Source organism: Acanthochromis polyacanthus, chromosome 5 (assembly GCF_021347895.1).
Source record: "Acanthochromis polyacanthus isolate Apoly-LR-REF ecotype Palm Island chromosome 5, KAUST_Apoly_ChrSc, whole genome shotgun sequence".
NCBI classification, from domain to species: Eukaryota; Metazoa; Chordata; class Actinopteri; family Pomacentridae; genus Acanthochromis; species Acanthochromis polyacanthus.
Window position 1 is genome coordinate 13,708,824 of NC_067117.1, and position 16,927 is coordinate 13,725,750.

The window sequence follows — 16,927 nt, forward strand, 5'->3', positions numbered from 1 at the left end:
ATAGCTATTGATGTAAGAACTTCAGTGATTTTGTTTCTTTTCCCAAGAAAACCATGGAAAATGGCTAGATATCAGCTCTTAAGTTGAACTCCTGTGAGCTATTTTTGTTGTTATCATTATATTTGTCCAAACAAATCTACCTTTAGTAGTACTAGGCAATAAAATGAACAAAAAATTGAAGAAAACAAGGTTGATCTAATAATTTTTTCCGTGACTGTAGATTGTAAATCCATGTCGAAGGGCGCATGACAGTGGGACCAGTGAGCTTTTCCATTGATTTTACTGTCCTCTTGATTTATAGAATACTTTGGTGACAAAAATACTATGAATGCAGACCTTTTAGCCTTCTTCTCTCTAATATTCATGAACTGTAATTTCAGCAGTTTGCAATTATGTCCTTTGGAGTCACGCTGATATTGTAATGACACCAAGCTACAGTCCACTCTTATTATTCATTTGTCTAAAACTTATCTGTAATCCATGAATAAAGCCAATAGGAAAAAATTAGAAACTCCTTTATAAAGGGTGCCTTGTGTTTTGAGTTCTGCTCCATATGTAGAATACATTCTAGTTGTGTTTTATTATCAGGTACAGACCAGCATTTCTGCAGTAGATTGAAACTTGAGTGTGTTTACTTTGCTGATCTTCTCATCTCTCTTCTTTTATCTCACCCTCGCATTGTTTATGTGTGTGTGTTCGTGTTGATTTATGGGTAGCTGTGCATGCAATGATAGGGCCATATTTTCCAAACTCATCCCTTCATGGACACACACTCACTTACACACACACACACACACACACACACTCACACACACACACACACACACACACACACACACACACACACACACACACACACACACACACACACACACACAATTCACAGCTGGGCTGTCGATGACCAACATAAAACATATTCACTCACTTGGACTCAGCCTGAAGACGTGAAAACACGAGGATAGTGAAGGCGACTCCTCTTGTTGTAGTTTTAGAAAAGGCTTTTTTTTAAGTGCCTTGTAGAAACCGACATCAAATATGTTTGTGATCAGAGCATGTTTCTGCACGTAAATGTGATGCTGGAGTCGGTGATCAATCATGGGCACCACTAAGAGCATAATTACTCCTTTGACTTTTAAAAAATGTACCGCTGCACCACCACAGTTTTCTTACCTTCCAGCTGCAGTAATCCAGATAAGGAAGATCTGAGTTGATGTGACTCAGTGGTCGTGTTGGGTGCCTTCACTTGCTAGCATGTTCACAGTTTAATTATGTGTCTCAGCAGGTCTGTATTGACAGTGAAGTGCTCATGCTTGGAGTTGATAGGAAAAAATCAGGATTCCCTTAGATTCCCTGTACATTTAAAGGGGATGTGTTTCTTGTAAATGGTCTGCACTTGCATAGCGCTTTTTCAAACTTAGATTCTACAAAGCATTTTTATAATGTGTTTGTCATTTATTCACACACCAATGTGTTGGTTGCCACCAGGAGCAACCGAGAAGTCAGTGGGGGTTTTTTTTCGTTCTTTTTTAAAAGTTATTTTTTGGCCTTTTGTTGCCGTTATTAAATTAGGTTAGTAGAGAGGCAGACAGGAAAATCGAGAGAAAAATGGGTGGAAGACCTGCAGCACCAGTTGAGCTATCTGGGTGCCCGAGGTCAGTGCTTTGCCCCGTTTTGATTGGGGGAAAACCTGCTCTATCATCTGAACCGCAGCTGTCATCTGCTATAAAAACCACAGGAGAAGAAGAAGTGATGTTTACATTCAGTGTTGGGTGATGTTTAAATTCTTACTTCCATGACGAGGAAGACGCAGATCCGATTCTCAAGTCGACCTACGTTCAAATCCTCACCTGTGGTCAAACAGAATGAGGTCACCTACACACAAGTGGCCAAAATGAGTTTCCTCCATAGGGTGTCTGGGCATAGCCTGAGAGATAAGAAGAGGGACCTCAGAGTAGAGTTGCTTTGCATCAAAAGGAGCCAGCTGAGGTGGTTTGAGCAGCTGATTAGGATTCCTCCTGGATGCCTTCCTTTGGAGGTTTTCGGGACCACAGAGAGGAGATGGCAGGGCAGACCCAGAACTCCCTGGAGGGATTATTTATCTCATCTGACCTGGGAACACCCCGGAAACCCCCAGAAGGAGCTGGAAAGCGATGCTGCTCATCTGGAATTAGGTGCTTAATGTTCTCTCACTGTAACCCCGGTCACGCACAAGAAAATGGAAGGATGATTAAAGAAGCATGGATGGATGGATGGATGTTGGGTCTTCATTCTGTGTTAGTGCATTAGAACCTGTTCTAGCATGTTACTGCCATTTACTGATGGAAAAATTGCATGAAATTGGTTGGACTCTGTGTCATGTGTACGTGTGTTCTCATCCTCATGGATAAAGAGCTCCATAGCCCTACTACAGGTCTAAACCTTCACAGAGATCCTTTAATCTTTGAGGTCATGGAAATATCAGTAATATCAGTCTTTGCTGACAGAGTCGAGTTCATAAACCCAATGAGCGGCCAGACTTTGATGACAGAACCAGATGAAAAGCAGGGCTGTAGTGGAGACTAAACACACCTCTCAAATTATCAAAAGGTATTCATGCTGCCACTCCTCAGTACTCAGGCACACTTCACATGACGCTGCACCTGCTAGTGGGCTTAAACTGGACTCCCTCTCTTAATTTCTTTTGCAAATTCATTGTTTTCCATTGGGACATTGTATTAAAGTCATTATGTATTTCCACAGAGCAACATCAATTCACCGCCCACACATGCAATGCAGGAGTTAAGGCAAAACAACACAGCAGTGAATATTTACAACTGAGCTACAGAAGGTGCTATGATTGTTTTTGTTGTCTTTGCTGTTTTTATATATGCTTCTAACCACATATGGTTAATCACAGCTGAGATTACAAGCATGCCTCAGTCACTATTGAGGACCTCTATATAAAATCCAGAGGTGCCTCTAATAGTAGCTATGCACTCACATTCACATCCCTACACAGATTAGTTATTGCTGTTCTTCCACTTTTCTGAAAATACATTTGAAAGCTATTTTCCTCATGAACTGTGGCCAGTGAGAGCCAGTTCGGCATGTATGGGTGGGCTGTAAGCAGCTGGAAATGAAAAGTGGGACTGAACGTACGCATGTTCAACAGAGTGGGAGTTCAGACACACCACAGCTAGAAATACACCATCTACTGGTGAAGTGCCAGGTAAAGAGTTGGTGAATGTAACAGACTTTAGATGAACTGATTCAAACAAACTGTGTCCTACAAAAGAGCTGTTTTCCCCATCAGCACTAAAAACTACTGGTTCAGTCAGTGAAAGTGGTGATGCAGTTCACTTGGAAAACTACATAAAGATTTGCTGTTCTGTGTACTGCACACCTCTATGAACACAAGGAAAGCATCAGGCCTTCACTGAGCACAAAATTCAATCAGGACCACTCAAAAGAAAATTAATTTCTATCTGCAGTAAGTTATATTTGGCAGTATGGCTGTGTTCTGGGCCCTCCTCATCCTGCTATAAGCCCATGTGGAAAGCCTAAGGCAGCAAAGACCCCCCTGGGTACAAAAGAGAGCAGACATGAATGATGACAGACGAGACAGTGATTAATTCAGACACAGCATAAAAAGGAGGAGCTGGGGTCAAGTAAGCATCGAGGATAAGCAGCCTAACCTGAGTGTGCTGTCACTGTGACCCATCAGTGAATAAGGAAAAGGAAAATGGATGGATGATGAAAGGTGCAAATGTTTCAAGATTTAAAGAAAATATGAAGCAAAAATAAACTGATTTGCAGAGACAACCCAGGAGTCTGCTGATAGAGTGACATGTAAGCTGAAAACTGTGAGGGGCAGAGAACCAACTTTACCCTCTGTAAACTGTTATTCTGTGAATGGTCACAGCAGGCTGAATTCTGTCCTGTACTGGACTCCAGTCCATCACAGGATTAACACCAACAGAGACAGACAACCATGCATGCTCACACATGCACCTACAGCCAATTTAGATCCACTAATTAACTTCCTCTGCATGTCTTTGGACTGTGGGAGGAAGCAGGAGCACCTGGAGAATCAACACAGCCACAGGGAGAACATGCAAACTCCACATAAAGACCTCAGCTGACCACAACCTTCTTGCTGTGCGGTGACAGTGCTGAACGCTGCACCATGGCCCCAAAGAATCAAAGAAATATGTGATTATAAAATAACTGACAGATTTAGTACAGATATGTTTTAATCAATAACATTTGTAGACACAAACAGTGTGTGAAAGCAAAAAATAAGCTTCAACAAATTAATTCCACGAGTCAGTTTCCTGTTTTGTTACACTCCAATCATTGATCTGCAAAGAATTAAAGATTGTTTATAGAGACAGTTACTGATCTATCCATCATCATGACCACTGTAATAGAGTATCTGATGCAGGATGGTGTTCCTTTCAAAGCGCTTTTCGTCCTGTGAGGGTTAAAGGAATGCACCAAATTCATGACAATGCATTCAACAACTGTCAGTGTTTTACTCTAAACCTCTTGATTCCACTACAGGAACAGTCAGTAGGATTAATATTCAGGGGTTTGTGACTCTCTCCATCCTGTATTTACTGAGATATTTCCGTCTAGACAAACACTGTACTGACAAGATGTTACAATCCTCAGAAACACTTTGAGAACATAGTGAAATTTGGTATAACTGAGGTGCAATTATAAAATTCTCTTTATATGCCACTTGAACTGAACATTACATCAGATAAAAGATACTAATAGACAATGCTATTTCTGTGAAATATGCAAATACATTATCTACTGTGAAGTATTTTTCTTAAAATGACAGCAAATGTCTAAGTAGGTCAGTGCATTAACATGAAAAAGAGTTCTTTTTGTTATCTCTCAGACTTTACTAATTGTGGAACGCACCACTGCAGTTTCCTCATAGGATGTATTACGTGACCATAAATAAAGGAAATGAATTCACAAGCTTCTTTTTGTTTGTTTCGTTTGGCTTCATTCAAGGTTGCGATGCTCAACTGGAACACACACCTTGTGCAGCCGCTGGCAACATTATTAACATTTAGACTGCAGTCTGTGGTAAAGGTAAACACTTTTGTTTCTGTTCAGCAGCTGTCTACACAACAGCACGAGTCAAAGGAGGTTTCATCCACAACCAGCAGCGATCTGAAGCTGTCCCTCTGTTGTTACTCAGTCTGCCTGCTCAGGGCCAGTCATCAGGCAGTTTTGTCACATTTAAAGTCAAAAATCAATTCTGGATCTAAACTTGGAGTCTTCAGAAAGCGTCTTTGAGCAGTGTTCAGGGTCTGATGTGAATAATGTTCATTCAATACAGAGGATGTAAGAACAAATGTGAAAAATCTCGAGATTTTAACCAGCTATATAAAGCGTTAGACTGTCTTTTATGGTTTCTCTGAAACACTCCTCTTCCGTTCTGGAAGCCACAACACATCGCCTTAAGACCCAATCAAAATGTACTCTTACCAATAGTTAGACCACCTCCTCTTTTTGATTTCTGCTACCTTGGTATTATTTCTGCTTGGCTCAGCGTGCCCTAGGTTTCAACTCATAAGTGCAGACATAGAGAGGACATGAACTTTATGTTTTATACCTTATTTTGGCTCTATAGGCTTCAGTTGGGTTGCTGCTTCCCACAGGATTTCCCAGTGTACTCATAACTTCAGTCGACATATTAAGTCTTCCGATCTTATCTTCGTTGGCTATTAAATTTGATTTATACATCCTATTCATCTAATTTTATCATTTGTTCAATCATAAAATGCCACAACACCTCACTTTAAAAAAAACAAACAAACATTGAACTCTTTCTACTGTAAACAGCTGAATTTTTGAGAAAGTTTTTTAAAAAAGCCTTAAAATCAGTATTTCGTTGTCTCGGATTCAGAACTACTGTAGGATTTCTTAAATGTGTAAAGTGCTTGTAAAATATAAAGGATTCTTCACTTATCTACAATTAACTTCAATAATCCCTTTTAAAATTGTCCTTTTTTACATAAATCTACATGTCCCATTTCCCCATCAACTAAGTACAAGCTTGTCACTGTAATCCATTATACATTAGCCTTCCTCTGCTCAGATGCTGGCAGCTCTAACAGGCGGCAAAGTGATGGGATCCCAGAGGTACCTAATCTCACAGCAGCAGCTCTGTTTCTCTATCATTGCAGGAATGTGCAGGCATGTCTCGATGTGAAAGTACACAAAGAAGCCAGGGCCTCTGAGCCTCCAGATTATCACCTGCTGTCAATCACAGCGGGAGAATCTGAGTGCAAAAGCTTCACTTGCTCAACAAGGACGTCGCTGTTGAAGCAGTGATGATGCAGGGCCACAGTCTCTCATTATCGTAGAATGAAAGGAGGTACTATCTGGAAGGAAGGGGGAAGAATACTTTTTTTAGGGTGAGTGAGATGACAGTACTGATGCCAAACTTCACTGTGGAGTTAAAGACAATTAGCTTAGCTTCAGACTGGAAGCAGAGGGAAAGAAACTGAAGAGATATATAACCACAGCATGCAAATATTCTTCTTTCCTGACTTATTTCTATTCTTTTTAACGGAAAAGGGTTAAATTTAGCCAATTGCGCACCAAACACCACTGAGTTAATCCACATCTTTTCAGGTGAGGCATTAAAGGATAATGATCAGATGGTGTGACCAGCTCATAGGCACTCCTTCGATCAATGATGATAAAAACCCACCTTAAAATACAACTTTAATCAAATGACACAATGCCACAGATGACAAGAGGAACACAATAACAGACTGTTGACTGCCGGGTGCAGGTATGGCAGTTAGGGCTGCAGTCAGGCACTTGTTTGTCCACAACTTCACCATTTATCGTCTAAGAAACCATCTCAGTCTCAGTCAGCATCTCATCACAGGCAAGTTGCCGCAGTCTCTGGGTGAAGGTGTCGACATCATTATGTTGCCTGAAAGCATCTGCCAGCTTCTCCAGGCCCTCCGGGAAAAGTGCGACAACAAGCAGCACTGAAAAACTCTGCTTGTTAAATCGAAGTGTTGCACGTGACTGTGTGACTACATGATGCAAATGTCGGGCACAATATTTACTGATTTTTAATTTCAGTTCTCATCTTCTTATTATAATTTCCAATATACTGTGTACTTGGTTGTTTTGTGATGTTCATTATGTTGGAGAAATGCTGTGTATTGGAGCACGAATATTTATGTTAAAAATAATGGATAGAAAAAATATTGTGTTGTCAGTAGCTACTAATAGCTAATTTAATTTGCAGTAACTCTGTCGAGGCAGATGGCCGCCCTCTCTCAGCCTGGTTCTGACGGAGTTTTTCTTCTCACTGTCATCAAAAACTGCTCATCCATAATTATTGGATTCTTTGGGATGCTCTCCACAATATGCTGAAGATCTTCAATGTGAAAAGCTCTGAGATGACTTAGGTTGTCAATTGATGTCATATAAATTAAACTGAATTAAAAATATTATCAAACCTGTTACCGACAACTTCTGATTGTAAAATATCGGCACAAGATAGAGTACATCTTCTTGCCTTGCTCTGAATGAAGCAAGTGCATAAAAAGAAAATACAGATGGTTGGTGAGTGTGCTGCTGGTCCTGTCCTTCCCTCACTGTGATTGCAAGGCTCAATATAAGCGACAGTGCAGCGTTTTACCCGAAGCTGAACCTCTGTCAACACTCAGTGGAAAGAAAATAAGAATCACCATGTCGATGCATATCTTGCTTAGTGTAAGTACATGGTGCTTCTATCGTGATTCATAGACATAGACATGCTGATGCTAAGCTAAGCTAACCACCTCCCTGTTCTCACTGCATACTACTGTGATGTAAGTTTTATTCTGGGTTCTAACCTTAGAAAAGAAGAAAACATACTGATGGGTTGTCCGTAAATTTCAGTTTAGTTTACAATATGAACAATGGAAGCACATTATTGCAATGGGGGAGAGACCTTTCAGACTATATGAAATTCAGAGTATATACACTGCCTTTCAAAAGTTTGGGATCAGTCAAGCAATTTCATGTTTTCCATGAAAACTCACACTTTTATTCATGTGCTAACAAAATTGCACGAGGGTTTTGTAATCATTAATTAGCCTTTGAACACCATTAGCTAACACAATGTAGCATTAGAACACAGGAGTGATGGTTGATAAAATGTTCCTCTGTACCCCTATGTAGATATTCCACTAAAAATGAGCCGTTTTCAGCTAGAATAGTCATTTACCACATTAACAATGTCTAGACTGTATTTCTGATTCATTTAATGTTATCTTCATTGAAAAAAATGCTTCTTCTTTTTTTTTTTTTTAAAAAGAACATTTCTAAGTGACCCCAAACTTCTGAATGGTAGTGTAGATGTAAATAAAACTGTGATCAGCTTCCATATTATACAAGAAAGAACAAAAAAGAACAAAAAGAGAACCAAACCCTTTCACATATTCTGAGGTGTACCTTTCCCTTCTGACTCTAAGGTAAATCTTCCACAATGATGCTGAGCTCCATCAAAGTTACTCCTCTAACATGAAATAGTTCCCCAACAACAAATAAATGTACACAAAATGAATGAATAGAAAATAAATGAAATCCTATGAAGTCAAAAATTAGTTTAAACAACAAACGGATATGAAAGTCATATCTCCTCATCTAACTGTCAAGAGGAAGATGAAGATGTTATTCACAATGATTTAATAGTCTTTGAAAATGAGCTTCAGCAACAGAACAAAGACTCAGGCAGGCAGGTGTTGTAAGCAGGATGATGGAGGCTGAGGATAGGGATGACTGACAGGCAGTGGGCTAAGCTGGCTGAGACACGTTTGAGACACGTTATGCTTGTAATGGTGATGGCGATACATTCCTGGAGATGATTTATGTCTCATATCTTCACTTGATACACCATGGCCTTCAAGTGCCCCAAAGATAGCGTCAAACACATCTTCTGGGGTATCTGAAACATAAAGGAAAAATACATTATATATTTTCCTGTGTATGTAAACTTATGGCCCACCCTGTCTAATTTTGAACTTTAGATATAGCTTTTAGATATGAAATACTTGATCACAAAATGAAAGTTGTTTTTGTTGTTTAATGACTGATTGAACAGGTATGACAAATTGTACCACAGACGCATAAATGTTGTTACTGGAAGAATAAAGTTGTAGTGTTTTAAAAAGCTTCTTGAAATAATTAAATACTTTTTGGAGCATTTTTTGTCACTTTCAAACCCCCTTTGTAGACATAAACCCTGGTTTGGAGGAGACTTGTCCTGCAGTTTTGTGTCATTTCCACTACTATACATAATTATTCAAGCTATAAATCCTCTTACAGAGAGAAGTATAGAGTATATTAGACGGCAAAACTATCAAATATTTTCAACCCAGGTCGTTACTCATGTACAGCAGCTGTTTTTCTGCACTAACGATGCATAATGCTCAATTAATGGCCATTGATTTTGCAATACGTGCTGCATTGTGGTTCCCTGCATAATAATTCTCAGCAGACATTCAAGCAACAAATTGACACAGATGCACGCCATTGACTAACTGTGAGTGATTTCAGCCACAGTCACCGGTGTCTCCTCCAGCTTTAGCATTTAATCCTAATTAGATAAAACAATCATTAAATGGACCTTAATCTAATCTTGTGGATACTCTGTGCAGCGACACATCAGCCGTGTGATATTATTACGGTTACCTGATCACACAGAATCTCCTCATCGCTGCAGTCATCTGTATGAAGATTCATTAGGCAGGTCTGTCTCAGTCAGTTATCTAAATGAACTTTGTGGGTCTTTACCTCAAGCAGAGATACAGAAAAGCACATTCTGCACTCTTCCAGCCTCTTTTCATACAAACTCAAGTGCAAAGGCTTGTTGAAGGGCCTTTCATTTTATGCTCTCATTTATTTAGCCTTGGTTCATTCCTTGCTTGAAGACACTAGTTCCAAATTCCCTCACATATCAAATTAATAGAAAACTGAGGACTGAATTACACCTACACACTCATCACAAGCCACGGCTTCAGCGGAGTGAAAAACTACTCGGTGCAAAGAGGAAGATCATCCACAGGAGCTGTGCACTGCTGTCATTTAGTAATTACCCACAGGTCTGCCCATTTTTGATTACAGAGATGATTTCCCACCTCTGTGATATGTGTGATGTGGTCTGAGTGACCCCAGGAGGTGCAGCTGAAATCCCCTCCTCACCGCTGCAGGTCTTCTGCAGAGGATGGAATTAGTGTTCATGAAAAGCCTGCGTTGATTCTTCTTTTCATCCTGCAGCCACAGGAGATGGGGAATAAGCTGTAATGAGACAAGAGCGGAACGAAGGAAAATGGATTTTAATTTTCTGAAAATAGGAGCAGGACGAGGGAGGACAACAGCTCTTGGTAAAGACCCAAAGTATTAAGCCGTGAATTGAAAAGAAAGTAATGAGAGAGAAGCTGGAGGAGAGGGGGAGGAAAATAGAGGGAGCTCTTCTCCTCCCAGGTGGGGGGTAATGAGAGACGGAGCGTGGGTGACACAAGGGTGGAGACTGCTGCGTTCACGGGTTCATTTAGCTGGAAAAACAGCAAGAGCAATGCAGTAGCTGTCTGGAAAGAACAGTGTCACTAAAAATCAAGGAAAATATTAAAGCCAGCAGATTAAATTCCTGCCAGCATTAACACAAGTCTCCAGGCCACGGTTTTCTGGAAAAGAACCAGCTTGTATCTGGTGTTGTCTGATCTTTACAGAAGGTTAAATTGTCTTTAGCAGTGGCTAAAAGCAGAGTGAAAAGCCAGCAGTCGCAGAGGGCAGGGAGACGTGATAATTGTTTCAATATGAGGATAACGGCACTGATTTCCTGTCATCCTCTCCTGAGAGACATTCACATTGTTGCTCCGAGATATAAATGTGCGAGGAAAGAAAAAGGAGAGCTTCATTACTCTCTCACCTGCACACACGGTCAAATGCTGTGCTTAGATTGAGCGTACATGTTGGACTGTCGATTTCAGGAGATTTTAGAGATTGTTCAGCCCAATTGTCCCCAATTCCCTCATCAGAAATTAGTGAGATAAAAGCTATTGTGCCTGCATGATGGTGATAACAAATTGATATTTAGCAGATAGTAAACAGCAGAAGTGAATCAGTCTGTTCAATGCCACCTAAATGCTCTTACAGCAATTACATTAATTTAACCCTCGTGTCATCCTGCAGGTCAAATTGACCCGTTTTAATGTTTGAAAATGTGGGAAAAAAATATTTTCACAGCGAAACTTCTGATGTCCACATTTTCAACACTTTCTGGAAATTTTTGAACATTTTTTGGTAAAAAAAAGAAATGTTAAAAATGTTTCTTTAAGAACATTGACAGAAAAATCTACCAAAATCCAGCGAGTTTAGCTGGATTTTGGTGGATTTTTTTTGTGAATGATCTTAAAGAAAATATTAGAAGTTTTACTAATATATATGTAACCACTTTAGATATTATTTTAGAATTATTTTTTGGAAGATTTTTACTTATTTTTTGAAAATATTTACAAGAATTTTATTGCCAAATTTGGGGGATTTTTTAAAATAAAACTTTTAAGGAATTATTGGAATTTTCATTCTGAAGATTTTGCAAATTTTCAGAAATTTGGGAAGCTTTTGCTGATTTTTTGGGATTTTTTCAGACAAGGAAATAATATTTTTTAGTGCCTGTAAATGAAGACAACAGGAGGGTTAACAGTAGGATATACGCTCTATGTAAAATTTAAAAATGCTTACATTTCTTATAACAAGAATACAAGCCCCACAGTAACTCAATGCAAAAAAGTCAGTAGACCTTTCATGACTGAGAAACAAATAGTTTATTTTCCAATGTTTTGAGTCAATCTTCCATAGTATGGACTATGCCAGTGTTACACAAATTTCTTTATTGATGGATTTGTTCTTCCATTCTTTAGAGACATTTTTGTTCAGCTGCTGTTTGATAGAGAGGTTTTGTTCCTCTTCTTTTCTCTTTAAAACACCCAAAATGTGTTCTATTGAAATTCAAGTCCGGCGACACACTGCCAGGTCGTGCTATTCACTGTCTTATTCTTTAGAAGCTGTGATTTTGGCAGTGTGCATTGGACCGTTTCAAGGTGAAATGTCCCTCTTCTGCTAAGCTTCATCATGTCATCTTGCGCTTTGGTGTATCTACAGGCTTTCATAGTACCATCTGCAAATGTCATCTCCCCAGCACCCTTTGCACTTTTGCAGTCCAGTATCATCATACTCCCACCTCCATGCTTCATTGTTTGGACTATGCATTCAGTGTGGTAGCATGCCAAACATGCTGACCCCAATCTAAACCAAAGATATTCATCTGGTCTCATTTGGGAGGAAATGTGCCCCCAATTGTAATAAGACTTCTTTTCATATTTTGTCAAGTTTAATATTACAGTATTGTGTAGATGTTAAACAATGTCGTTCACACTGTCTGAGCTGTCACAAACACTTTGATAGCACCTGTGTCGACTAAGAAGCACTTGCCTGTCTGTTTTATAGAGCTAGACTGTGTAAGTAGTTCATGGTCCATGGAGTCATTTTAGGAGGATGACCACAGCAGCTCTGATTAGTGGCACTATCGCTCATTCTATACCCTGTGTACTGTGTTTTTCTGATTCTTAGTTGGTCGTAGATCTTCCTTATCCTGTCCAGTATTTGTAAAGTCTCACAATCAGATATATTATTTATTCTAACCGTTCTTTTCCATGTGGAGCCATGATGCAGACATGCAGATTGACCGAACTCATAATTCCAAAGTACTAAAGTTCTGGTGTTCAAACATCATTTTACAACCATGTTCATAAAATCAGGCTGATTAGAAATACCCTGGGTGGTTGATTTATTTCCAGTGATTACAGGTTTCTGCCTTGTGCGTCAGTGATCAAAAGTTTATTCACTTTTGCTTCACTGAGTTTCTACTTCAGGGCCAGGACTTTCAATATCAATCAATCAAATTTTATTTATATAACACTTTTCATGCAGTTAAAATGAAACACAAAGTGCTTTACAACATTTAAAAACATTAAAACAAGGAAATCCATCCCTCCCTCCCTCCATATATACATATATGCACACAGCTGTGCACACACAAACGCAGACACACTCTCACCACTGACTGTAGGGAGACAATAGGGTTTTTTCTAAAGTATTGTGTTTGATTGTTTACAAGTGGAAATACACCACTTCTCAATTCGCAGATAATGCAAATATTTTAAGGTGACAGAATTTCAAATCATTTCACATTTCTATGTCATAAAAACAGACAGCTTCTATTGTTATACAGCTACATAGCCAGAAGTACCTCGGTGTTTGCTGCCGTTCATTGCAGTGGCCACCAGTTTGCTCTGAGGCAAAGTATTTTACAGTTTATAATTCAAACCAGAACTAGATGAAGTCAGAGTCACAACATATGAGTCACATTTCATATCAAGTTATTGGGCAGTCGTGGAAATAATTGACGATTAAAAAAAGTGGTGAAATGACCACTGACCAGCTAAAAACCCACATGTAGAATAATAAAAAAAAGGATTATGAAAGTCTCAGGTTCTCAAACAGCCTAATTCACAGAGCAACAGAGAAAGAGTGAAAGGAGAAAATGTCTTGTTCTTTAAAGCACTAAGTCACAACAGGTAACATTACGGGGAAGAAAAAAAAGGGTACATGGAGGACAGGGAGAAACAGTGAGAGAGATTATAGAAATGGTAGATGGGATGGTAAATGCTGAGAGAGCTGTAATTTTCTGCTGCAGGGAAGTGAGGCTGAGTGTGTGTTGAGAGACTACAAGAGGGGAAAATGGACTGAGAGAGCCTGATGGCTAATAGGACAGGTTCATTTTCACAAGAGTGCTTCAGAGAGCAGCAGAGAACGAGACAAAGAGACAGAATGGGTGGACAGATGAGGCAAAAATCATTACGATGGCAGGAAATCACAGCTTTCTGTTTGTGTTCCTTTATTACCTCTAAACGCATTGTCCTTTGATACTGTTGATTTCAAATGTTAATCATTCATTTTTTAAAAAGACGAGTTATGGGACGTGTTTGGGAGGGGTCTTGTATTTTGTTGCATCTAGTTTGAGCTTCACTGAACAGACACAGCTTCAGGAGGACAGATAGAGTGACAGGCAGGTGGATGCAGTTTTATGATTGCCGGTGACTGGGAGCTCAGTTTAATATGAATACGCTCAGGGTGATTAGCCATGATTGCTTCTGTAACCTTAAAAAGGAAGACAGGGCTCTGTCATTACAAGAAGAAGAAGAAAAGGCTTTTCTTCTGTTAACCATCTGCTAAAAATCCCACAGGATCAAACAACCAGTCGTGAACAGGAACTCTGGAGGATATGTAATTGTCTTTGGTAACATATCTGTCTGGTGTTAGCCTGGAGCCTATCCCAGCTGACTCAAGCAAAGGCAGGGGACACCCTGGACAGGTCGCCAGTCTTTCGCAAGGCCACATGTATAGACAAACAATCACACTCACACCTACAGGCAATTTAGAGTGATCAATTAACCTCAGCATATTTTTGGACTATGGGAGGAAGCCGGAGTGCCCGGAGAAAACCCACGCATGCACAGGGAGAACATGCAAACTCCATGCAGAAAGATCCCAGGCTCACCCCGGGATTTGAACCAGGGATCTTCTTGCTGCAAGGCGAAAGTGCTAACCACTACTCCACTGTGCAACCCCTGCTTGAGCACAAAAGATAATAATATCATTATGATATATTTAGTGGTCTAAAATGAGTAAACCTGCCTGAATGTTACTTTTAGCATTGCATGTTATATTAACCTTAAACTGTTTCTCATCTCAGCTTATTTTAGTGTGCTAGCATGCTAACATTCTGATTTAATTCATCTGCAAGGATACGTGAATGTTTGTTTATGGTAATCCACTAAGTTATTGTCGTGACATTTCACTCCAAATCACAACCTCATGGTCAGATGAGGATAAAAAATCTGGGGATCAACAAGTCAGGAAGTTTTTTCTTTCATGGAACATCTGCAATAAATTTCATGATATTTTGTGCCAAATAAAAAAATGCAAATCAGTGCCGGATTCGGGTCCCAGGACAAAAAGTTAGCTGTAGGCTGCTATTGAGCTCCATGTGTTCCCATCCTGAGTTCGGTTATAAACCAATTAAATGCTACTTTATTTAAGGTTATATGAGATTTATCATAACATCATCTGAATGGTTGAAGAGCCTACAAATAAGAAAATGGGTACAACTGTACTTTTAAATCCCTTCTGCTTTAGTCAATATTAACCAATAAATCGAAAGAATAGACACTACCTCACAGTGACCTGGGGAAATATAGCTATCTGGCTTTGCAATTTTCAGCACCTTTAAGCCTCAGTAATTAACACATCTGGTTGGTTTAATCTGAACAAAAACCAAGCTGTGGAAAAGATGTAGACATGTAAATTTGTGAGCTTTAGGGGTGCTGCTGGGTGTATTTTCTTACCTTCAGACAGATTTTCTGTTTCCAGTCTTCATACTGAGCAAAGCTAATCATCTCTTTTCAAAAGATTCAGACTTGCTATACTTATTTGATTGTTTTTCCTGCATAGAGGGTTATTTGGCATCTCATAAAGACGGTTTATCCAACACCAAAGGAAACTCACCAGCACCAAAATGATGAGAATTCAAAATAATACATATGTCTAGTTTGTTCGGATAATTGGGGTTTCATTTCTGAAGCATAAGATACATTTCTGCAAATCAGAAATAACAGGAAAGTGCGCAGATTTCTGTCAAATAAGGTAATGAACTGACTCTACTGTGTTTGGGTGGATAGTGCTCATTGACCTGTGTAGTAATTCTCTAAAGGCTCATTCTGAGTCTGGAATCATTAGTAGAGCCAGACAGTTTTTATAGGGGTGGCCAAGCTGAGACCATTACTAACATTCAGGTGGCACAATAAAAGGACAAATTGTCTTATTTTTTTTGGTCACTGCTCATGCAGTCATAATAAGCTTCTCTGTGTAACCCTCAACTGATTAAAACCTGGAAGAGTGCCTACAGTTATTCTTTTTTGAATTGTTAATACATCAAAAATCGGTTTAAAGAAATTCTTTATTACAACATCCATCCATTCTCTATACACCGCTTTATACTCACTAGGGTCACAGAGGGTGCTGGAGCCTATCCCAGCTGACTCGGGCGAAGGCAGGGGACAGCCTGGACAGGTCGCCAGTCTGTCACAGGGCTACATGTACAGACAAACAATCACACTCACATTCACACCTACGGGCAATCAAGAGTGACCAATTAACCTCAGCATATTTTTGTGTGGGAGGAAGCTGGAGTACCCGGAGAAAACCCACGCATGCACAGGGAGAACATGCAAACTCCATGCAGAAAGATCCCAGGCCCAGGCCAGGATTTGAACCGGGGATCTTCTTGATGCAAGGCAAAAATGCTAACCACTACCCCACTGTGCAGCCCTTATTACAACATATTAGTAAAAAAATATATACATGTAAAACAGATGCATTTTAATGATGTCTATTCAATTACAAGAAATCTTGGAATTACTACTAAATCAGTGTAATTTTTTTTTTTTTGATTGCTTGCTCAGAACTATTTAATCGTGTGTGATTCACTGGGGGTGGTTGTGCTGTTTTTAAATGCATCTGTACGGGAACAACGAGTGTAGAGAAATGGTTCCGGACCAAGTTCTGCAACTCCAGTTCATGTGTGCCTCCTACTAACGGGCTTCATTGTTGGCTATGTGGGGTGGTCACACTTCAGTCAGTGGTGGCCAACACTCTGCTCTGCTCCTGCCGTGGAAACCCTGGAGTAAAACTGAAACGAATAAAGAGCGAAACACGAAACTATTCCTTTTAAATTCTCCTTGAGACACCCACACAGCTTCTAACAATTATTCCAGTTTTTCTATTTACTGTT

The 16,927-nt window shown here is 39.6% G+C and overlaps 1 protein-coding gene across 1 annotated transcript in view; it reads left to right on the forward strand.

Annotated features, from left to right (window-relative positions):
• The first annotated feature begins 5,706 nt into the window (after positions 1–5,706).
• med20 (mediator complex subunit 20) overlaps positions 5,707–16,927 on the forward strand; it is a 217,556-nt gene continuing 206,335 nt past the window's right edge. The window contains exon 1 of the mRNA XM_051947853.1: positions 5,707–5,711. The gene's annotated coding sequence lies outside the window, so the exon portion shown is untranslated. The remainder of the gene's footprint in view (positions 5,712–16,927) is intronic.